The sequence below is a fragment of the Schistocerca serialis genome, chromosome 2 (genome assembly GCF_023864345.2).
Source record: "Schistocerca serialis cubense isolate TAMUIC-IGC-003099 chromosome 2, iqSchSeri2.2, whole genome shotgun sequence".
Lineage (NCBI taxonomy): Eukaryota > Metazoa > Arthropoda > Insecta > Orthoptera > Acrididae > Schistocerca > Schistocerca serialis.
Window position 1 is genome coordinate 461299686 of NC_064639.1, and position 15299 is coordinate 461314984.

The window sequence follows — 15299 nt, forward strand, 5'->3', positions numbered from 1 at the left end:
TAGATTTTATAGTCTGCATTCAGTAGTGTAAGGGGGCGATATGCAGAGACATGAGACCCTCCCTTCGGTTTAGGCACAGGTAGAAGAATGCCAGTGACGAATTCAGGTGGAATTGGGAAGGACGGAGTAAAGAGTTCCTGAATCATTTCCGTCCAGCGAGGAAGCATTAACGTGGTGAACGCCCGGTAAAACTCCACTGGGAGACCATCTGGTCCGGGTGATTTGTTCTTGGCCCCTTTGTTGATCGCTTCCACCACCTCTTCTGCGGTGATTGCAGACATCATGGACGTTGACTCCGCTACGGTGAGGGTCCGTTCAGGGGAAGGACGGAGATCATCAGGAATGGGCGTCGCCATCGCTTCATCATCATAAAATTGGCGATAATGTTCAGCAAAGGCGGACACGACCGCCGCCTGTGTTGTGTGGTGAACACCATCGGAGGTCGTGATGTTGGGGACGAAAAGCCGACGTCGACGACTATGGTCGGATGCGGCATGGATTGTGGATGGGGTTTCGTCGTGGAGGAGGTCTTGTCGTCGGGAACGCACCACGACACCATGCAGTCGTGCACGTTGAAGAGAGAGGAGACGAGCTTTAGTACGTTGTCGTTCCCTGTGGGTGTCAGGTGATGGAGGGAGCGCATCGAGCTCACGGAGGACGGCGTAGTGAAAATTTGTGGTGTCTCGATGCCATGCTGCTGCTTCCTTGCCACATTGTATGAAGGCCTATCTGATCGCAGGTTTGGCACATTTGAGCCACCAATGGAACGTGGATGTGTACTGCGGAAGGCGTCTTTCGCAAGACGCCCATGTAGCGGCAATACATTGTCGGCAGTGTGGATCATTAAGGAGGGAGGTATTAAGCTTCCAGTAACCTCTGCTGCGCCACACTGACTGAGGTGGCAGAGCCAGGGAGCAAATGACGGCGCAATGGTCCGAAAATGCAAGGGGCCATCGTTCAGCTTGGGCGACTTCATTGCCGAGGTGAGCAGAGACATAAAACCGGTCCAGTCTGCTCGCAGAATGTGCTGTATAATGGGTAAAACCGGGGGTATTGCCATGAATTTTCTCCCAAACGTCCACTAGATGAAAATCTTCGATTAAGGTGAGCAGCGCCGGGCATGGCGAATAACCAGGTACTTGGTCCTGCGGATGGAGGACACAGTTGAAATCGCCTCCCATGATAAGGCGATCATAGCGTCCAGAAAACAGGGGCGCCACGTCATGTCCGAAGAAAGTGGACCGCTGCCGACGGTTCGTGGAGCCAGACGGAGCGTAGATATTGATGACGCGCGTGTCGAAGATGGTAACAGCCATGCCTCTTCCACAGGGAACGATTGTCGTGTCCGTGAGTGGGATTCCTTCGCGTATGTAGAAAGCCACTCCACGCCCTGATTCATCACATGTGGACGTGTATGAGTCGTAGCCGTAGACCGGTGGTAGTGTGGCAACGCGTACTTCCTGAAGAAGGGCGACGTCGACGTCAGAGGCCCGAAGCATGTCACATAGGAGTTGCAGCTTGGGTGCAGTGCCGATCATGTTGATGTTCAGTGTGGCAAACCGGTATGTTTGTTTCAGTGGTGGTGGACGCGCATCTACCATCACCAAGGGAAGTAAGAGGAGGGCACCGACAGGAAGTCCCGTCCCATCAGCGGCAATGCCTCGCTTTTGATGTTAACAGGCAGCCTCGTCCGGCGGAGGTAACTCATCCGGAGGAGGGGGCGTACCTTCCTCAATGTCGTCGGCCCATGCTCCTGTGCCGTGGGTCTGTCCAATGTCCATGGGAATTGCGTCGTGGTGAGAGAGATCTGGAGTTGTCGGCGGGGAGACAGGCGTCTCAACCGGCGCACCGATCGTTACATTGTGCGTGGCGACCTCCATAGTGGTCCCGTCCTGCGAAACGTCTTGTTCATCGTGAAAGTTGTCCGCCGACCTCTGCGTGGAAATGTCGGCTGCTTGGGTGTCGTCTTCGTCGTCGCGGGTGGCAACGCTCTGAGAGCCCGTGGGGGAACGGCGACGGCGTTTGCGCCTACGTGGCGAGCGTTGTTTGCGCACGTGTTCCTCAGTGTCGGACGACGGCAAGGAGGAGCGTCGACCTGGTTCGAAGGCGTCGGTGGGTACAATGAGATTGTCAAACAGGTGTTGTGAAGATGTACTGGTCTCCTCAGCGTCCGGTGCGGGAGCCTGTTCGGCGGCAAGATTGTCAGGTGGGACGTCTGTACCGTCCGTTGGTAACTGGGACGGTGGGACGTGCCGACCAGAAGGACCGGGCGACGGACTGGACGAAACTGTAGACGTGGCAAGAGCCGCTGCGTAAGTGACCGGTAGGGCGGTCATCGTGGGTGTGACGGACGCTTCCGACAACGGGAGCTGCGCGACACGTCGTTGAATGCATTCAGACCGTAGGTGACCTTCTTTCCCGCAACCGGAACAGGTCCGAGGTTGGCCGTCGTACATTATAATGGCACGGCAGCCTCCGATACGTAGATAGGAAGGCACGTGTTTCTGCAACTCGATGCGGACCTGTCTAACACCGTTTAAAACTGGATAGGTCTGAAATTGGACCCATCGTTCGGCAACATGTTCCAGGACGTTGCCATAGGGACGGAGCGCCTCGATGACGACGTCTGCAGGTAGTTCGAACGGCAGTTCGAAGATCCTTATCGTCCGTGTGCCGAGACCTGCGTGATCGACGGTAACGGGTCCGACGTTGCCGTCGGAATGACAGAAGCGCAGTCCACGTTTTGCCTCTTGAAGCACCTTGTCGCACGCCGCATCGTTGATCATTTTGACGTAGACTGTACTGCTAACTATGGACAAGTGGATACCAATGAGATCCGTTGGTGGTATTTTAACTTCATTGCGTATAAATCGTTCTACCTCCAGGGCCTTGGGTCGGGCGAAGTCGGAACAAAAGTTGAAACGTAATGTCTTCTTCCGATAGTTGTGCGCCATGGTGGTCTAGAAGGAAAACGGCACTTACAGCGGCTGAAGTAAACACAAACACACCGCGCGCGCCTCGCCCGCAGCGCTCTGGCGCGTGACCGCCTCGCAGCACTGCCGGCGGCAGACGCCCAACTGAGCTACCGAAGCACGACTCACGACCGGTACTCACAGCTTTACTTCTGCCAGTACCTCGTCTCCTACCTTCCAAACTTTATAGAAGCTCTCCATGCGAACCTTGCAGAACTAGCACTCCTGAAAGAAAGGATATTGCGGAGACATGGCTTAGCCACAGCCTGGGAGATGTTTCCAGAATGAGATTTTCACTCTGCAGCGGAGTGTGCGCTGATATGAAACTTCCTGGCAGATTAAAACTGTGTGCCCGACCGAGACTCGAACTCGGGACCTTTGCCTTTCGCGGGCAGGTGCTCTACCAACTGAGCTACCGAAGCACGACTCACGACCGGTACTCACAGCTTTACTTCTGCCAGTACCTCGTCTCCTACCTTCCAAACTTTACAGAAGCTCTCCTGCGAACCTTGCAGAACTAGCACTCCTGAAAGAAAGGATATTGCGGAGACATGGCTTAGCCACAGCTTGGGGGATGTTTCCAGAGTGAGATTTTCACTCTGCAGCGGAGTGTGCGCTGATATGAAACTTCCTGGCAGATTAAAACTGTGTGCCCGACCGAGACTCGAACTCGGGACCTTTGCCTTTCGCGGGCAGGTGCTCTACCAACTGAGCTACCGAAGCACGACTCACGACCGGTACTCACAGCTTTACTTCTGCCAGTACCTCGTCTCCTACCTTCCAAACTTTACAGAAGCTCTCCTGCGAACCTTGCAGAACTAGCACTCCTGAAAGAAAGGATATTGCGGAGACATGGCTTAGCCACAGCCTGGGGGATGTTTCCAGAATGAGATTTTCACTCTGCAGCGGAGTGTGCGCTGATATGAAACTTCCTGGCAGATTAAAACTGTGTGCCCGACCGAGACTCGAACTCGGGACCTTTGCCTTTCGCGGGCAGGTGCTCTACCAACTGAGCTACCGAAGCACGACTCACGACTGGTACTCACAGCTTTACTTCTGCCAGTACCTCGTCTCCTACCTTCCAAACTTTACAGAAGCTCTCCATGCGAACCTTGCAGAACTAGCACTCCTGAAAGAAAGGATATTGCGGAGACATGGCTTAGCCACAGCCTGGGGGATGTTTCCAGAATGAGATTTTCACTCTGCAGCGGAGTGTGCGCTGATATGAAACTTCCTGGCAGATTAAAACTGTGTGCCCGACCGAGACTCGAACTCGGGACCTTTGCCTTTCGCAGGCAGGTGCTCTACCAACTGAGCTACCGAAGCACGACTCACGACCGGTACTCACAGCTTTACTTCTGCCAGTACCTCGTCTCCTACCTTCCAAACTTTACAGAAGCTCTCCTGCGAACCTTGCAGAACTAGCACTCCTGAAAGAAAGGATATTGCGGAGACATGGCTTAGCCACAGCCTGGGGGATGTTTCCAGAATGAGATTTTCACTCTGCAGCGGAGTGTGCGCTGATATGAAACTTCCTGGCAGATTAAAACTGTGTGCCCGACCGAGACTCGAACACAGGACCTTTGCCTTTCGCAGGCAAGTGCTCTACCAACTGAGCTACCGAAGCACGACTCACGACCGGTACTCACAGCTTTACTTCTGCCAGTACCTCATCTCCTACCTTCCAAACTTTACAGAAGCTCTCCTGCGAACCTTGCAGAACTAGCACTCCTGAAAGGAAGGATATTGCGGAGACATGGCTTAGCCACAGCCTGGGGGATGTTTCCAGAATGAGATTTTCACTCTGCAGCGGAGTGTGCGCTGATATGAAACTTCCTGGCAGATTAAAACTGTGTGCCCGACCGAGACTCGAACTCGGGACCTTTGCCTTTCGCGGTCAAGTGCTCTACCAACTGAGCTACCGAAGCACGACTCACGACCGGTACTCACAGCTTTACTTCTGCCAGTACCTCGTCTCCTACCTTCCAAACTTTACAGAAGCTCTCCTGCGAACCTTGCAGAACTAGCACTCCTGAAAGAAAGGATATTGCGGAGACATGGCTTAGCCACAGCCTGGGGGATGTTGCCAGAATGAGATTTTCACTCTGCAGCGGAGTGTGCGCTGATATGAAACTTCCTGGCAGATTAAAACTGTGTGCCCGACCGAGACTCGAACTCGGGACCTTTGCCTTTCGTGGGCAAGTGCTCTACCAACTGAGCTACCGAAGCACGACTCACGACCGGTACTCACAGCTTTACTTCTGCCAGTACCTCGTCTCCTACCTTCCAAACTTTACAGAAGGTCTCCTGCGAACCTTGCAGAACTGGCACTCCTGAAAGAAAGGATATTGCGGAGACATGGCTTAGCCACAGCCTGGGGGATGTTTCCAGAATGAGATTTTCACTCTGCAGCGGAGTGTGCGCTGATATGAAACTTCCTGGCAGATTAAAACTGTGTGCCCGACCGAGACTCGAACTCAGGACCTTTGCCTTTCGCGGGCAAGTGCTCTACCAACTGAGCTACCGAATTACGACTCACGACCGGTACTCACAGCTTTACTTCTGCCAGTACCTCGTCTCCTACCTTCCAAACTTTACAGAAGCTCTCCTGCGAACCTTGCAGAACTAGCACTCCTGAAAGAAAGGGTATTGCGGAGACATGGCTTAGCCACAGCCTGGGGGATGTTTCCAGAATGAGATTTTCACTCTGCAGCGGAGTGTGCGCTGATATGAAACTTCCTGGCAGATTAAAACTGTGTGCCCGACCGAGACTCGAACTCGGGACCTTTGCCTTTCGCGGACAAGTGCTCTACCAACTGGCAGAAGTAAAGCTGTGAGTACCGGTCGTGAGTCGTGTTTCGGTAGCTCAGTTGGTAGAGCACTTGCCCGCGAAAGGCAAAGGTCCCGAGTTCGAGTCTCGGTCGGGCACACAGTTTTAATCTGCCAGGAAGTTTCATATCAGCGCACACTCCGCTGCAGAGTGAAAATCTCATTCTGGAAACATCCCCCAGGCTGTGGCTAAGCCATGTCTCCGCAATATCCTTTCTTTCAGGAGTGCTAGTTCGGCAAGGTTCGCAGGAGAGCTTCTGTAAAGTTTGGAAGGTAGGAGACGAGGTACTGGCAGAAGTAAAGCTGTGAGTACCGGTCGTGAGTCGTGCTTCGGTAGCTCAGTTGGTAGAGCACTTGCCTGCGAAAGGCAAAGGTCACGAGTTCGAGTCTCGGTCGGGCACACAGTTTTAATCTGCCAGGAAGTTTCATATCAGCGCACACTCCGCTGCAGAGTGAAAATCTCATTCTGGAAACATCCCCCAGGCTGTGGCTAAGCCATGTCTCCGCAATATCCTTTCTTTCAGGAGTGCTAGTTCGGCAAGGTTCGCAGGAGAGCTTCTGTAAAGTTTGGAAGGTAGGAGACGAGGTACTGGCAGAAGTAAAGCTGTGAGTACCGGTCGTGAGTCGTGCTTCGGTAGCTCAGTTGGTAGAGCACTTGCCCGCGAAAGGCAAAGGTCCCGAGTTCGAGTCTCGGTCGGGCACACAGTTTTAATCTGCCAGGAAGTTTCATATCAGCGCACACTCCGCTGCAGAGTGAAAATCTCATTCTGGAAACATCCCCCAGGCTGTGGCTAAGCCATGTCTCCGCAATATCCTTTCTTTCAGGAGCGCTAGTTCGGCAAGGTTCGCAGGAGAGCTTCTGTAAAGTTTGGAAGGTAGGAGACGAGGTACTGGCAGAAGTAAAGCTGTGAGTACCGGTCGTGAGTCATGCTTCGGTAGCTCAGTTGGTAGAGCACTTGCCCGCGAAAGGCAAAGGTCCCGAGTTCGAGTCTCGGTCGGGCACACAGTTTTAATCTGCCAGGAAGTTTCATATCAGCGCACACTCCGCTGCAGAGTGAAAATCTCATTCTGGAAACATCCCCCAGGCTGTGGCTAAGCCATGTCTCCGCAATATCCTTTCTTTCAGGAGTGCTAGTTCTGCAAGGTTCGCAGGAGAGCTTCTGTAAAGTTTGGAAGGTAGGAGACGAGGTACTGGCAGAAGTAAAGCTGTGAGTACCGGTCGTGAGTCGTGCTTCGGTAGCTCAGTTGGTAGAGCACTTGCCCGCGAAAGGCAAAGGTCCCGAGTTCGAGTCTCGGTCGGGCACACAGTTTTAATCTGCCAGGAAGTTTCATATCAGCGCACACTCCGCTGCAGAGTGAAAATCTCATTCTGGAAACATCCCCCAGGCTGTGGCTAAGCCATGTCTCCGCAATATCCTTTCTTTCAGGAGTGCTAGTTCTGCAAGTTTCGCAGGAGAGCTTCTGTAAAGTTTGGAAGGTAGGAGACGAGGTACTGGCAGAAGTAAAGCTGTGAGTACCGGTCGTGAGTCGTGCTTCGGTAGCTCAGTTGGTAGAGCACTTGCCCGCGAAAGGCAAAGGTCCCGAGTTCGAGTCTCGGTCGGGCGCACAGTTTTAATCTGCCAGGAAGTTTCAGTGCTTTGGAACGTTCTTTAGGCTCCTCTTCCAGTCAACGCCGTTGATTCGACAGATTTCAGTCTCTTCACCCATCTTTATTTAACACATCTTGTCCTTCCGGATATGTTTAATAACACAATATGAATTTCTTCTATTCATATTCCATGCTGAGTGAATTTCCACGTCATTTTCTGTAAACTTACCAGATTTTTCGAAAGAGTCTTCTAAAGCTCGTATCAAAGGGTCAAAACTAAAATACAAGAAATGGAATTAAGAATCATCCGCGATACACTGCTAATGTTCCCTACATACGTTCGGAACAATAACTGGAAGATCAAGGCAACTCTATAACTTTGTGGTAGTTGCAGTGAGCAAAATTTGTGAAAATGAAAGGTTCATTTGGTATCAGAATATCGATCTTCCAGAAGATTCACTTAGTCTTTTATTTATCTTTTATTTACGTGTTTAGCTTCATTAACTAACTAAAAAAGGTTAGTTTTCGTAATACGATTGTATCAGCGCCATTATGGGTGTTGCTAATCTCGCACTCAGACTAACGACGAAGACACGTGCAAGGCAAGACACCATCTCAGTCTAAGAGTTTTCTTTTCCACAGATCACACGGAATCAGACAGCATCATATGTTCATTTAGCACCTTCATCTCCTTTGAACAAGTATGTTAGTACTGTCTTGTGCGCAAGTAGAAAATTAAATTTCAAATTACACTACTGGCCATTAAAGTTGCTACACCAAGAAGAAATGCAGATTTGCATTGGACAAATTTATTATACTAGAACTGACATGTGATTACATTTTCACGCAATTTAGGTGCATAGATCCTGAGAAATCAGTACCCAGAACAACCACCTCTGGCCGTAATAACGGCCTTGATACGCCTGGGCATTGAGTCAAACAGAGCTTGGATGGCGTGTACAGGTACAGCTGCCCATGCAGCTTCAACACGATACCACAGTTAATCAAGAGTAGTGACTGGCGTATTGTGACGAGCCAGTTGCTCGGCGACCATTGACCAGACGGTTTTCGCAGGGATCGAATGAAGGTTCAAATGGTTCAAATGGCTCTGAGAACTATGGGACTCAACATCTAAGGTCATCAGTCCCCTAGAACTTAGAACTACTTAAACCTAACTAACCTAATGACATCACATACATCCATGCCCGAGGCAGGATTCGAACCTGTGACCGTAGCAGTCACGCGGTTCCTGACTGAAGTGCCTAGAACCGCACGGCCACCGCGGCCGGCGATCGAATGAAGGGTAGAGCCGCGGGTCGTAACACATCTGAAATGTAACACTGTTCAAAGTGCCGTCAACGCGAACAAGAGATGACCGAGACGTGTAACCAATGGCACCCCATATCATCACGCCGGGTGATACGCCAGTATGGCGATGACGAACACGCGGTTCCAATGTGCGTTCACCGCGATGTCGCCAAACACGGATGCCACCATCTTGATGCTGTAAACAGAACCTGGATTCATCCGAAAAAATGAAGTTTTTCCATTCGTGCACTCTGGTTCGTCGTTGAGTACACCATCGCAGGCGCTCCTGTCTGTGATGCAGCGTCAAGGGTAACCTCAGCCATGGTCTCCGAGCTGATAGTCCTTGCAGCTGCAAACGTCGTCGAACTGTTCGTGCAGATGGTGGTTGTCTTGCAAACATCCCCATCTGTTGACTCAGGGATCGAGACGTTGCTGCACGATCCGTTACAACCATGCGGATAAGATGCCTGTCATCTCGACTGCTAGTGATACGAGGCCGTTGGAATCCAGCACGGCGTTCCGTATTACCCTCCTGAACCCACCGATTCCATATTCTGCTAACAGTCATTGGATCTCGACCAACGTGAGCAGCAATGTCGCGGTACTATAAACCGCGATCGCGATAGGCTACAATCCGACCTTTATCTAAGTCGGAAACGTGATGGTACGCATTTCTCCTCGTTACACTAGGTATCACAACAACATTTCACCAGGTATTGCCGGTCAACTGCTATTTGTGTATGAGAAATCGGTTGGAAACTTTCCTCATGTCAGCACGTTGTAGGTGTCGCCACCGGAGCCAACCTAGTGTGAATGCTCTGAAAAGCTAATCATTTGCATATCACAGCATCTTCTTCCTGTCGGTTAAATTTCGCGTCTGTAGCACGTCATCTTTGTGGTGTAGCAATTTTAAAGGCCAGTAGTGTATATCGTTTGAAAGTGTTTATGATTCATACAGAACGTGCACAAAAGGTTTCCCAACACAACTGTTCCATTTTAAACAGGAAAAATATTATTATAAAAGAAAGAACAAAAGATTAGATTTTAGTGTCCCAATGGTGACGAGATCATTAGAGATGGAACACAAGCAAGGGTTGGGAGGGAACAGGAAGGGAAAGGAATAGTTATATCCTTTTCAAAGGGACCACCAGATGTTTTTTGTACTATACCTGTCCGCAAAACGTTGGAAAACTGCCACTGGCGTTTTAGGAAGACCAACAAGTTGGCTACTTAACGGGTGAGCCAAACATTCAGGGTCAAAACTATACAGATAGCAGACAATACTCTGAAATAAGGAATTAATATTTAGTTATTTATTGATATTACAGCATTATAATTCCTTTGGACTGCTGAACGTATGAACTAAATACAATATGTGACCGTCTTTATACACTATCTGATCAACGCCCATACAGCAGTATGCCTCTTTACACCATAACGCCTCGTCCGCCAAAAGTATCGTATTTGATAATGTTCCTTGGTGCACTATGTGATCCCGCCTGGCGCCATATGAGGGTACGTTCAGCATTGCCGAATACGATGATCTTGGTGTTAGGGTGTGAGAGTGATAATTTTGTTCGGGAATACTAACCTCCAAATCTTTTAACACGGTACACTCACCAGTCAACGTTATTGTGACACTGTATTTCTTACCCACGAGCGTCTTTTCAGAGGTTCAATAGCCTCAGACTCTTTTTTCACGAATGACGATACGTTACCGCATCGAACAGAGGTGCAGCAGCTCTTGAAGCGAGAGGATATTCGGCGAATTGACTGACCTGCCCGTTACCCTGATTCGAATGCCGTCCATCATGTGTGGGATGCGTTCTGCAGACATATCACGTCCACATAGACCAACGACCGTCTAGTAGTTGTTAACCCCGCTGGTGGAGGAGTGGAACGCCCTACTGCAAGAACTCCTAACCAATCTTGTGGGCAGCATGGGAGCACATTGCGAAGTATCCATTTCTGCCCGTGGTGATCACACACCCTATTAAGAACCGTGTCTTTTGGTTTGTAATGTCCAATGGACCGTCACGAATGGCGGTGACTTCAGTGTAATTATTGTCTTTGAATAAAAGGGTCATTTCTGTTCGCCCCTTTGCGTATTTCTTTCAGTTACCTTCTACAGGGTGAGTCACTAACTATTGCCACCAAGAATAACTTCGAAAGTATGATAGGAGCTGAAAATTTTGGAGGACAAAAGTTGCATTGGACAACAGGGGGAATAATACGACGTTGGTTTTTTGTTGCTAGGTGGGGTCGCGTCAGAGATAGGAAGGTCAACTTCTTTTTTTTTTTTTTTTTTTTTTTTTTTTTTTTTTTTTTTTTTTTTTTTTTTTTTTAGTGGGATACTATAGTTTGATACTTATTTTCTGATAGCGACTATCGAGACGAATCCAAAGATGAGTAACAGTAAGGTCTTTGAAGGTTAACGAAGGTCACAAAGGTGGCATGAACGTCCATTTACAGATGGTCTTCGAAGTGATGACCATTGGTATCAATGCAGTGCTGCAAAGTTCTTATCACGCATTGAGTGGTATTCCTTTTCACATCGGCACTTATCGAAGCACATTCTCCAACAATTCTCTCCCGGATATCTTCAGGTGTAGTTGCAACACCTTTATAAACAATGTCTCTTACGAATCCCCACAAGAAAAAATCCAGAGGCGTCAAGTCTGGCGAACGAGCCGGTCACGACACACCTACTCCGCGTCGAATCCAACGATTTGGGAATTGTCTCTGCAATTCATTTCTGGTTATCAGCCAAAAAATGTGCCGGACATTCATCTTATTGATACCACATTCTGTTCCTTGTTCCTAAAGGTATTTCGTCCAATAACAGACCTAATGTTTCTTCCACGAATGTGTTGTACTTCCTACCATTAAGATTTCCTTCGATGGAATATGGGCCTACAATTTTGTCCTCCAGAATCCCACACCAAACATTCATTGACCACGGTTTTTGGGGTGTAACTTGCCGCAGCCAACATGGATTTTCAGTTGCCCATTAATACATGTTACGCAAATTAACATTTCCGTGACTCGTGAATGTAGCCTCGTCAGTGAATAAAAACAAATTAATAAATGTGTTGAGCCCATCAGCAGAGTTAAAAAAAAAAGGTTCATATGGTTCTGAGCACTATGTGACTCAACTTCTGAGGTCATCAGTCCCCTAGAACTTAGAACTACTTAAACCTAACTAACCTAAGGACACCACACACATCCATGCCCGAGGCAGGGTTCGAACCTGCGACCGTAGCGATCGCGCGGTTGCAAACCGTAGCGCCTAGAACCGCTCGGCCGCTCGGCCACTCCGGCCGGCGGCAGAATTCAATGCGACGCATACAATCCGTACCAATTAATGCTTGGCGGAGACTGATATGGTAAGGATGATATTTATGTCGATGCAGAACACGAACGACACTACTCTGGCTCATGCCAGGCTACATTACAATTTGACGCGAACTAACACAAGGATCTCGGACCACAGTGGCAAGAGTACCAATTTCCGCTTACTTATTAGTAACTTTCCTTTGCCAGATATGTTTCCGATGCGTTACAGATCCTGTTGTTCCTAATTTATCATACATATATTTAAATGTGCTACGTTTAGGATGAATACATCGAGGATATCTTTCAGAGTGTCTAGCTCTCACTGAATTTCGTTGGCATTCTCCGCAAATGAGAAGCATATAGACTTGTTCTTCTAAGGAATACATGATTCACATTCGATTGATTCGACGATACTAGACTTACCGTTCCCATTAGTGTTGTATTGCGAAACCGTCGAGTGTGTTTACATGTCAATGGTACGTTAGATGGATACGCCGTATTGGGCGAATATTTACTATCTACACGATATACGAGAGAGAATTGTCAGAGCATGTGCTTCGATAAGTTCCGAAGTGATAAGGAATGCCACTCAATCCGTGATAAGAAACTTGCAGCACTGCATTGATACCTATGGTTATCACTTCGAACACCATCTGTAAACGGACGTTCGTGCCACCTTTTTTTACCTTCGTTGACCTTCAAAGACCTTACCGTTACACATCATTGGATTCGTCTCGATAGTCGCTATCAGAAAATAAGTACCAAACTATAGTATCCCATTAAAAAAAAAACGAAGTTGACCTTCATATCTGTGAAGCGACCCCACCTAACAAAAAACCTACGTCATATTGTGGCCCCCGTTCTTCCATGCAACATTTGTCCCACAAACTTTTCAGCTACTATCATAGTTTCGGAGTTATCCTAGATGGCAATAGTTAGTGACTCGTCCTGTATAGTATACTGTACTACACTCCTGGAAATGGAAAAAAGAACACATTGACACCGGTGTGTCAGACCCACCATACTTGCTCCGGACACTGCGAGAGGGCTGTACAAGCAATGATCACACGCACGGCACAGCAGACACACAGGAACCGCGGTGTTGGCCGTCGAATGGCGCTAGCTGCGCAGCATTTGTGCACCGCCGCCGTCAGTGTCAGCCAGTTTGCCGTGGCATACGGAGCTCCATCGCAGTCTTTAACACTGGTAGCATGCCGCGACAGCGTGGACGTGAACCGTATGTGCAGTTGACGGACTTTGAGCGAGGGCGTATAGTGGGCATGCGGGAGGCCGGGCGGACGTACCGCCGAATTGCTCAACACGTGGGGCGTGAGGTCTCCACAGTACATCGATGTTGTCGCCAGTGGTCGGCGGAAGGTGCACGTGCCCGTCGACCTGGGACCGGACCGCAGCGACGCACGGATTCACGCCAAGACCGTAGGATCCTACGCAGTGCCGTAGGGGACCGCACCGCCACTTCCCTGCAAATTAGGGACACTGTTGCTCCTGGGGTATCGGCGAGGACCATTTGCAACCGTTTCCATGAAGCTGGGCTACGGTCCCGCACACCGTTAGGCCGTCTTCCGCTCATGCCCCAACATCGTGCAGCCCGCCTCCAGTGGTGTCGCGACAGGCGTGAATGGAGGGACGAATGGAGACGTGTCGTCTTCAGCGATGAGAGTCGCTTCTGCCTTGGTGCCAATGATGGTCGTATGCGTGTTTGGCGCCGTACAGGTGAGCGCCACAATCAGGACTGCATACGACCGAGGCACACAGGGCCAACACCCGGCATCATGGTGTGGGGAGCGATCTCCTACACTGGCCGTACACCACTGGTGATCGTCGAGGGGACACTGAATAGTGCACGGTACATCCAAACCGTCATCGAACCCATCGTTCTACCATTCCTAGACCAGCAAGGGAACTTGCTGTTCCAACAGGACAATGCACGTCCGCATGTATCCCGTGCCACCCAACGTGCTCTAGAAGGTGTAAGTCAACTACCCTGGCCAGCAAGATCTCCGGATCTGTCCCCCATTGAGCATGTTTGGGACTGGATGAAGCGTCGTCTCACGCGATCTGCACGTCCAGCACGAACGCTGGTCCAACTGAGGCGCCAGGTGGAAATGGCATGGCAAGCCGTTCCACAGGACTACATCCAGCATCTCTACGATCGTCTCCATGGGAGAATAGCAGCCTGCATGGCTGCGAAAGGTGGATATACACTGTACTAGTGCCGACATTGTGCATGCTCTGTTGCCTGTGTCTATGTGCCTGTGGTTCTGTCAGTGTGATCATGTGATGTATCTGACCCCAGGAATGTGTCAATAAAGCTTCCCCTTCCTGGGACAATGAATTCACGGTGTTCTTATTTCAATTTCCAGGAGTGTAGTTCTTCGTATGTACGGTCGAAGTTTGATCGAGTTACGTTATTTGATAGTGACACATCATGCGAAAGCTGCTTTCATCGGTTAAGTTTTGCACGCTATTGCACCTCATACACGCTGATAAACCAAAACGTTGTGACCATAGGCCACGGTGAGATTGAATGCCGTCTGGTGGCTATGTAGGCTCGCCACTCTGAAAGGAAAATATATAATTGGAGCACAGACGAACGGAAATCATTCTAGCAAGCGACGATATGGGCCGCAGATATGAAAATCCACTGACATTAGCATTATTTTAAATTGCAGATTGTCATGGCCTTGCTCCAGAAATGAGCCTTTCGGAAAAGGCGAAGTTGTTTCCACAATACTATCACAAACCTCTACGGAAAGTAGTGGAAGAACAGAGAACCCACGAAGAGATGAGAAGGTGTTGAACGTCCACGTCTAGTCTCACAGCCGTTGAGCGTTCATAAGCCTCGCGTCCCCGCACCTCGACACACAGCATTGTGGTCGGAGGTTTGCCTGTTCTGTATTCGGTGACCTGTGTCGGATCTGACGAAAGAGTACAGGACTGGTACAAGCACAAGCCTTTCTAAGCACACGGTTCAGAGCACAGCGGCGATCATGAGAATCTGCAGCAGACGACACTTACGTATTGTCATGTTGAACCAGCGACGTCGTGAATAACGACTGCGGTGGGCACGAAATTAATGGCCGAGGACAAATGCAAATGTATCATCTGGTCGGATGACTGTGGTTACTTGTTAAACCAGGTCAGTGGTTGTGTTCAGATACGCTGTCCTCTCAGCGGATGACCACCGCGCCTCAGGCTGGCAGGGTGATAGGTACTCTATTATGCTGGGAGAGAGATTCACCTGG

At 49.7% G+C, this 15299-nt stretch overlaps 1 protein-coding gene and 1 non-coding gene across 7 annotated transcripts in view; both read left to right on the forward strand.

Moving 5' to 3' along the window:
* LOC126457360 (schwannomin-interacting protein 1 homolog) overlaps positions 1 to 15299 on the forward strand; it is a 1975729-nt gene that overhangs the window by 1453112 nt on the left and 507318 nt on the right. The gene's annotated exons all lie outside the window — the stretch shown is intronic.
* Trnas-cga (transfer RNA serine (anticodon CGA)) lies at positions 7333 to 7407 on the forward strand. The gene has a single exon. It is a non-coding gene; the product is annotated as a tRNA-Ser (tRNA).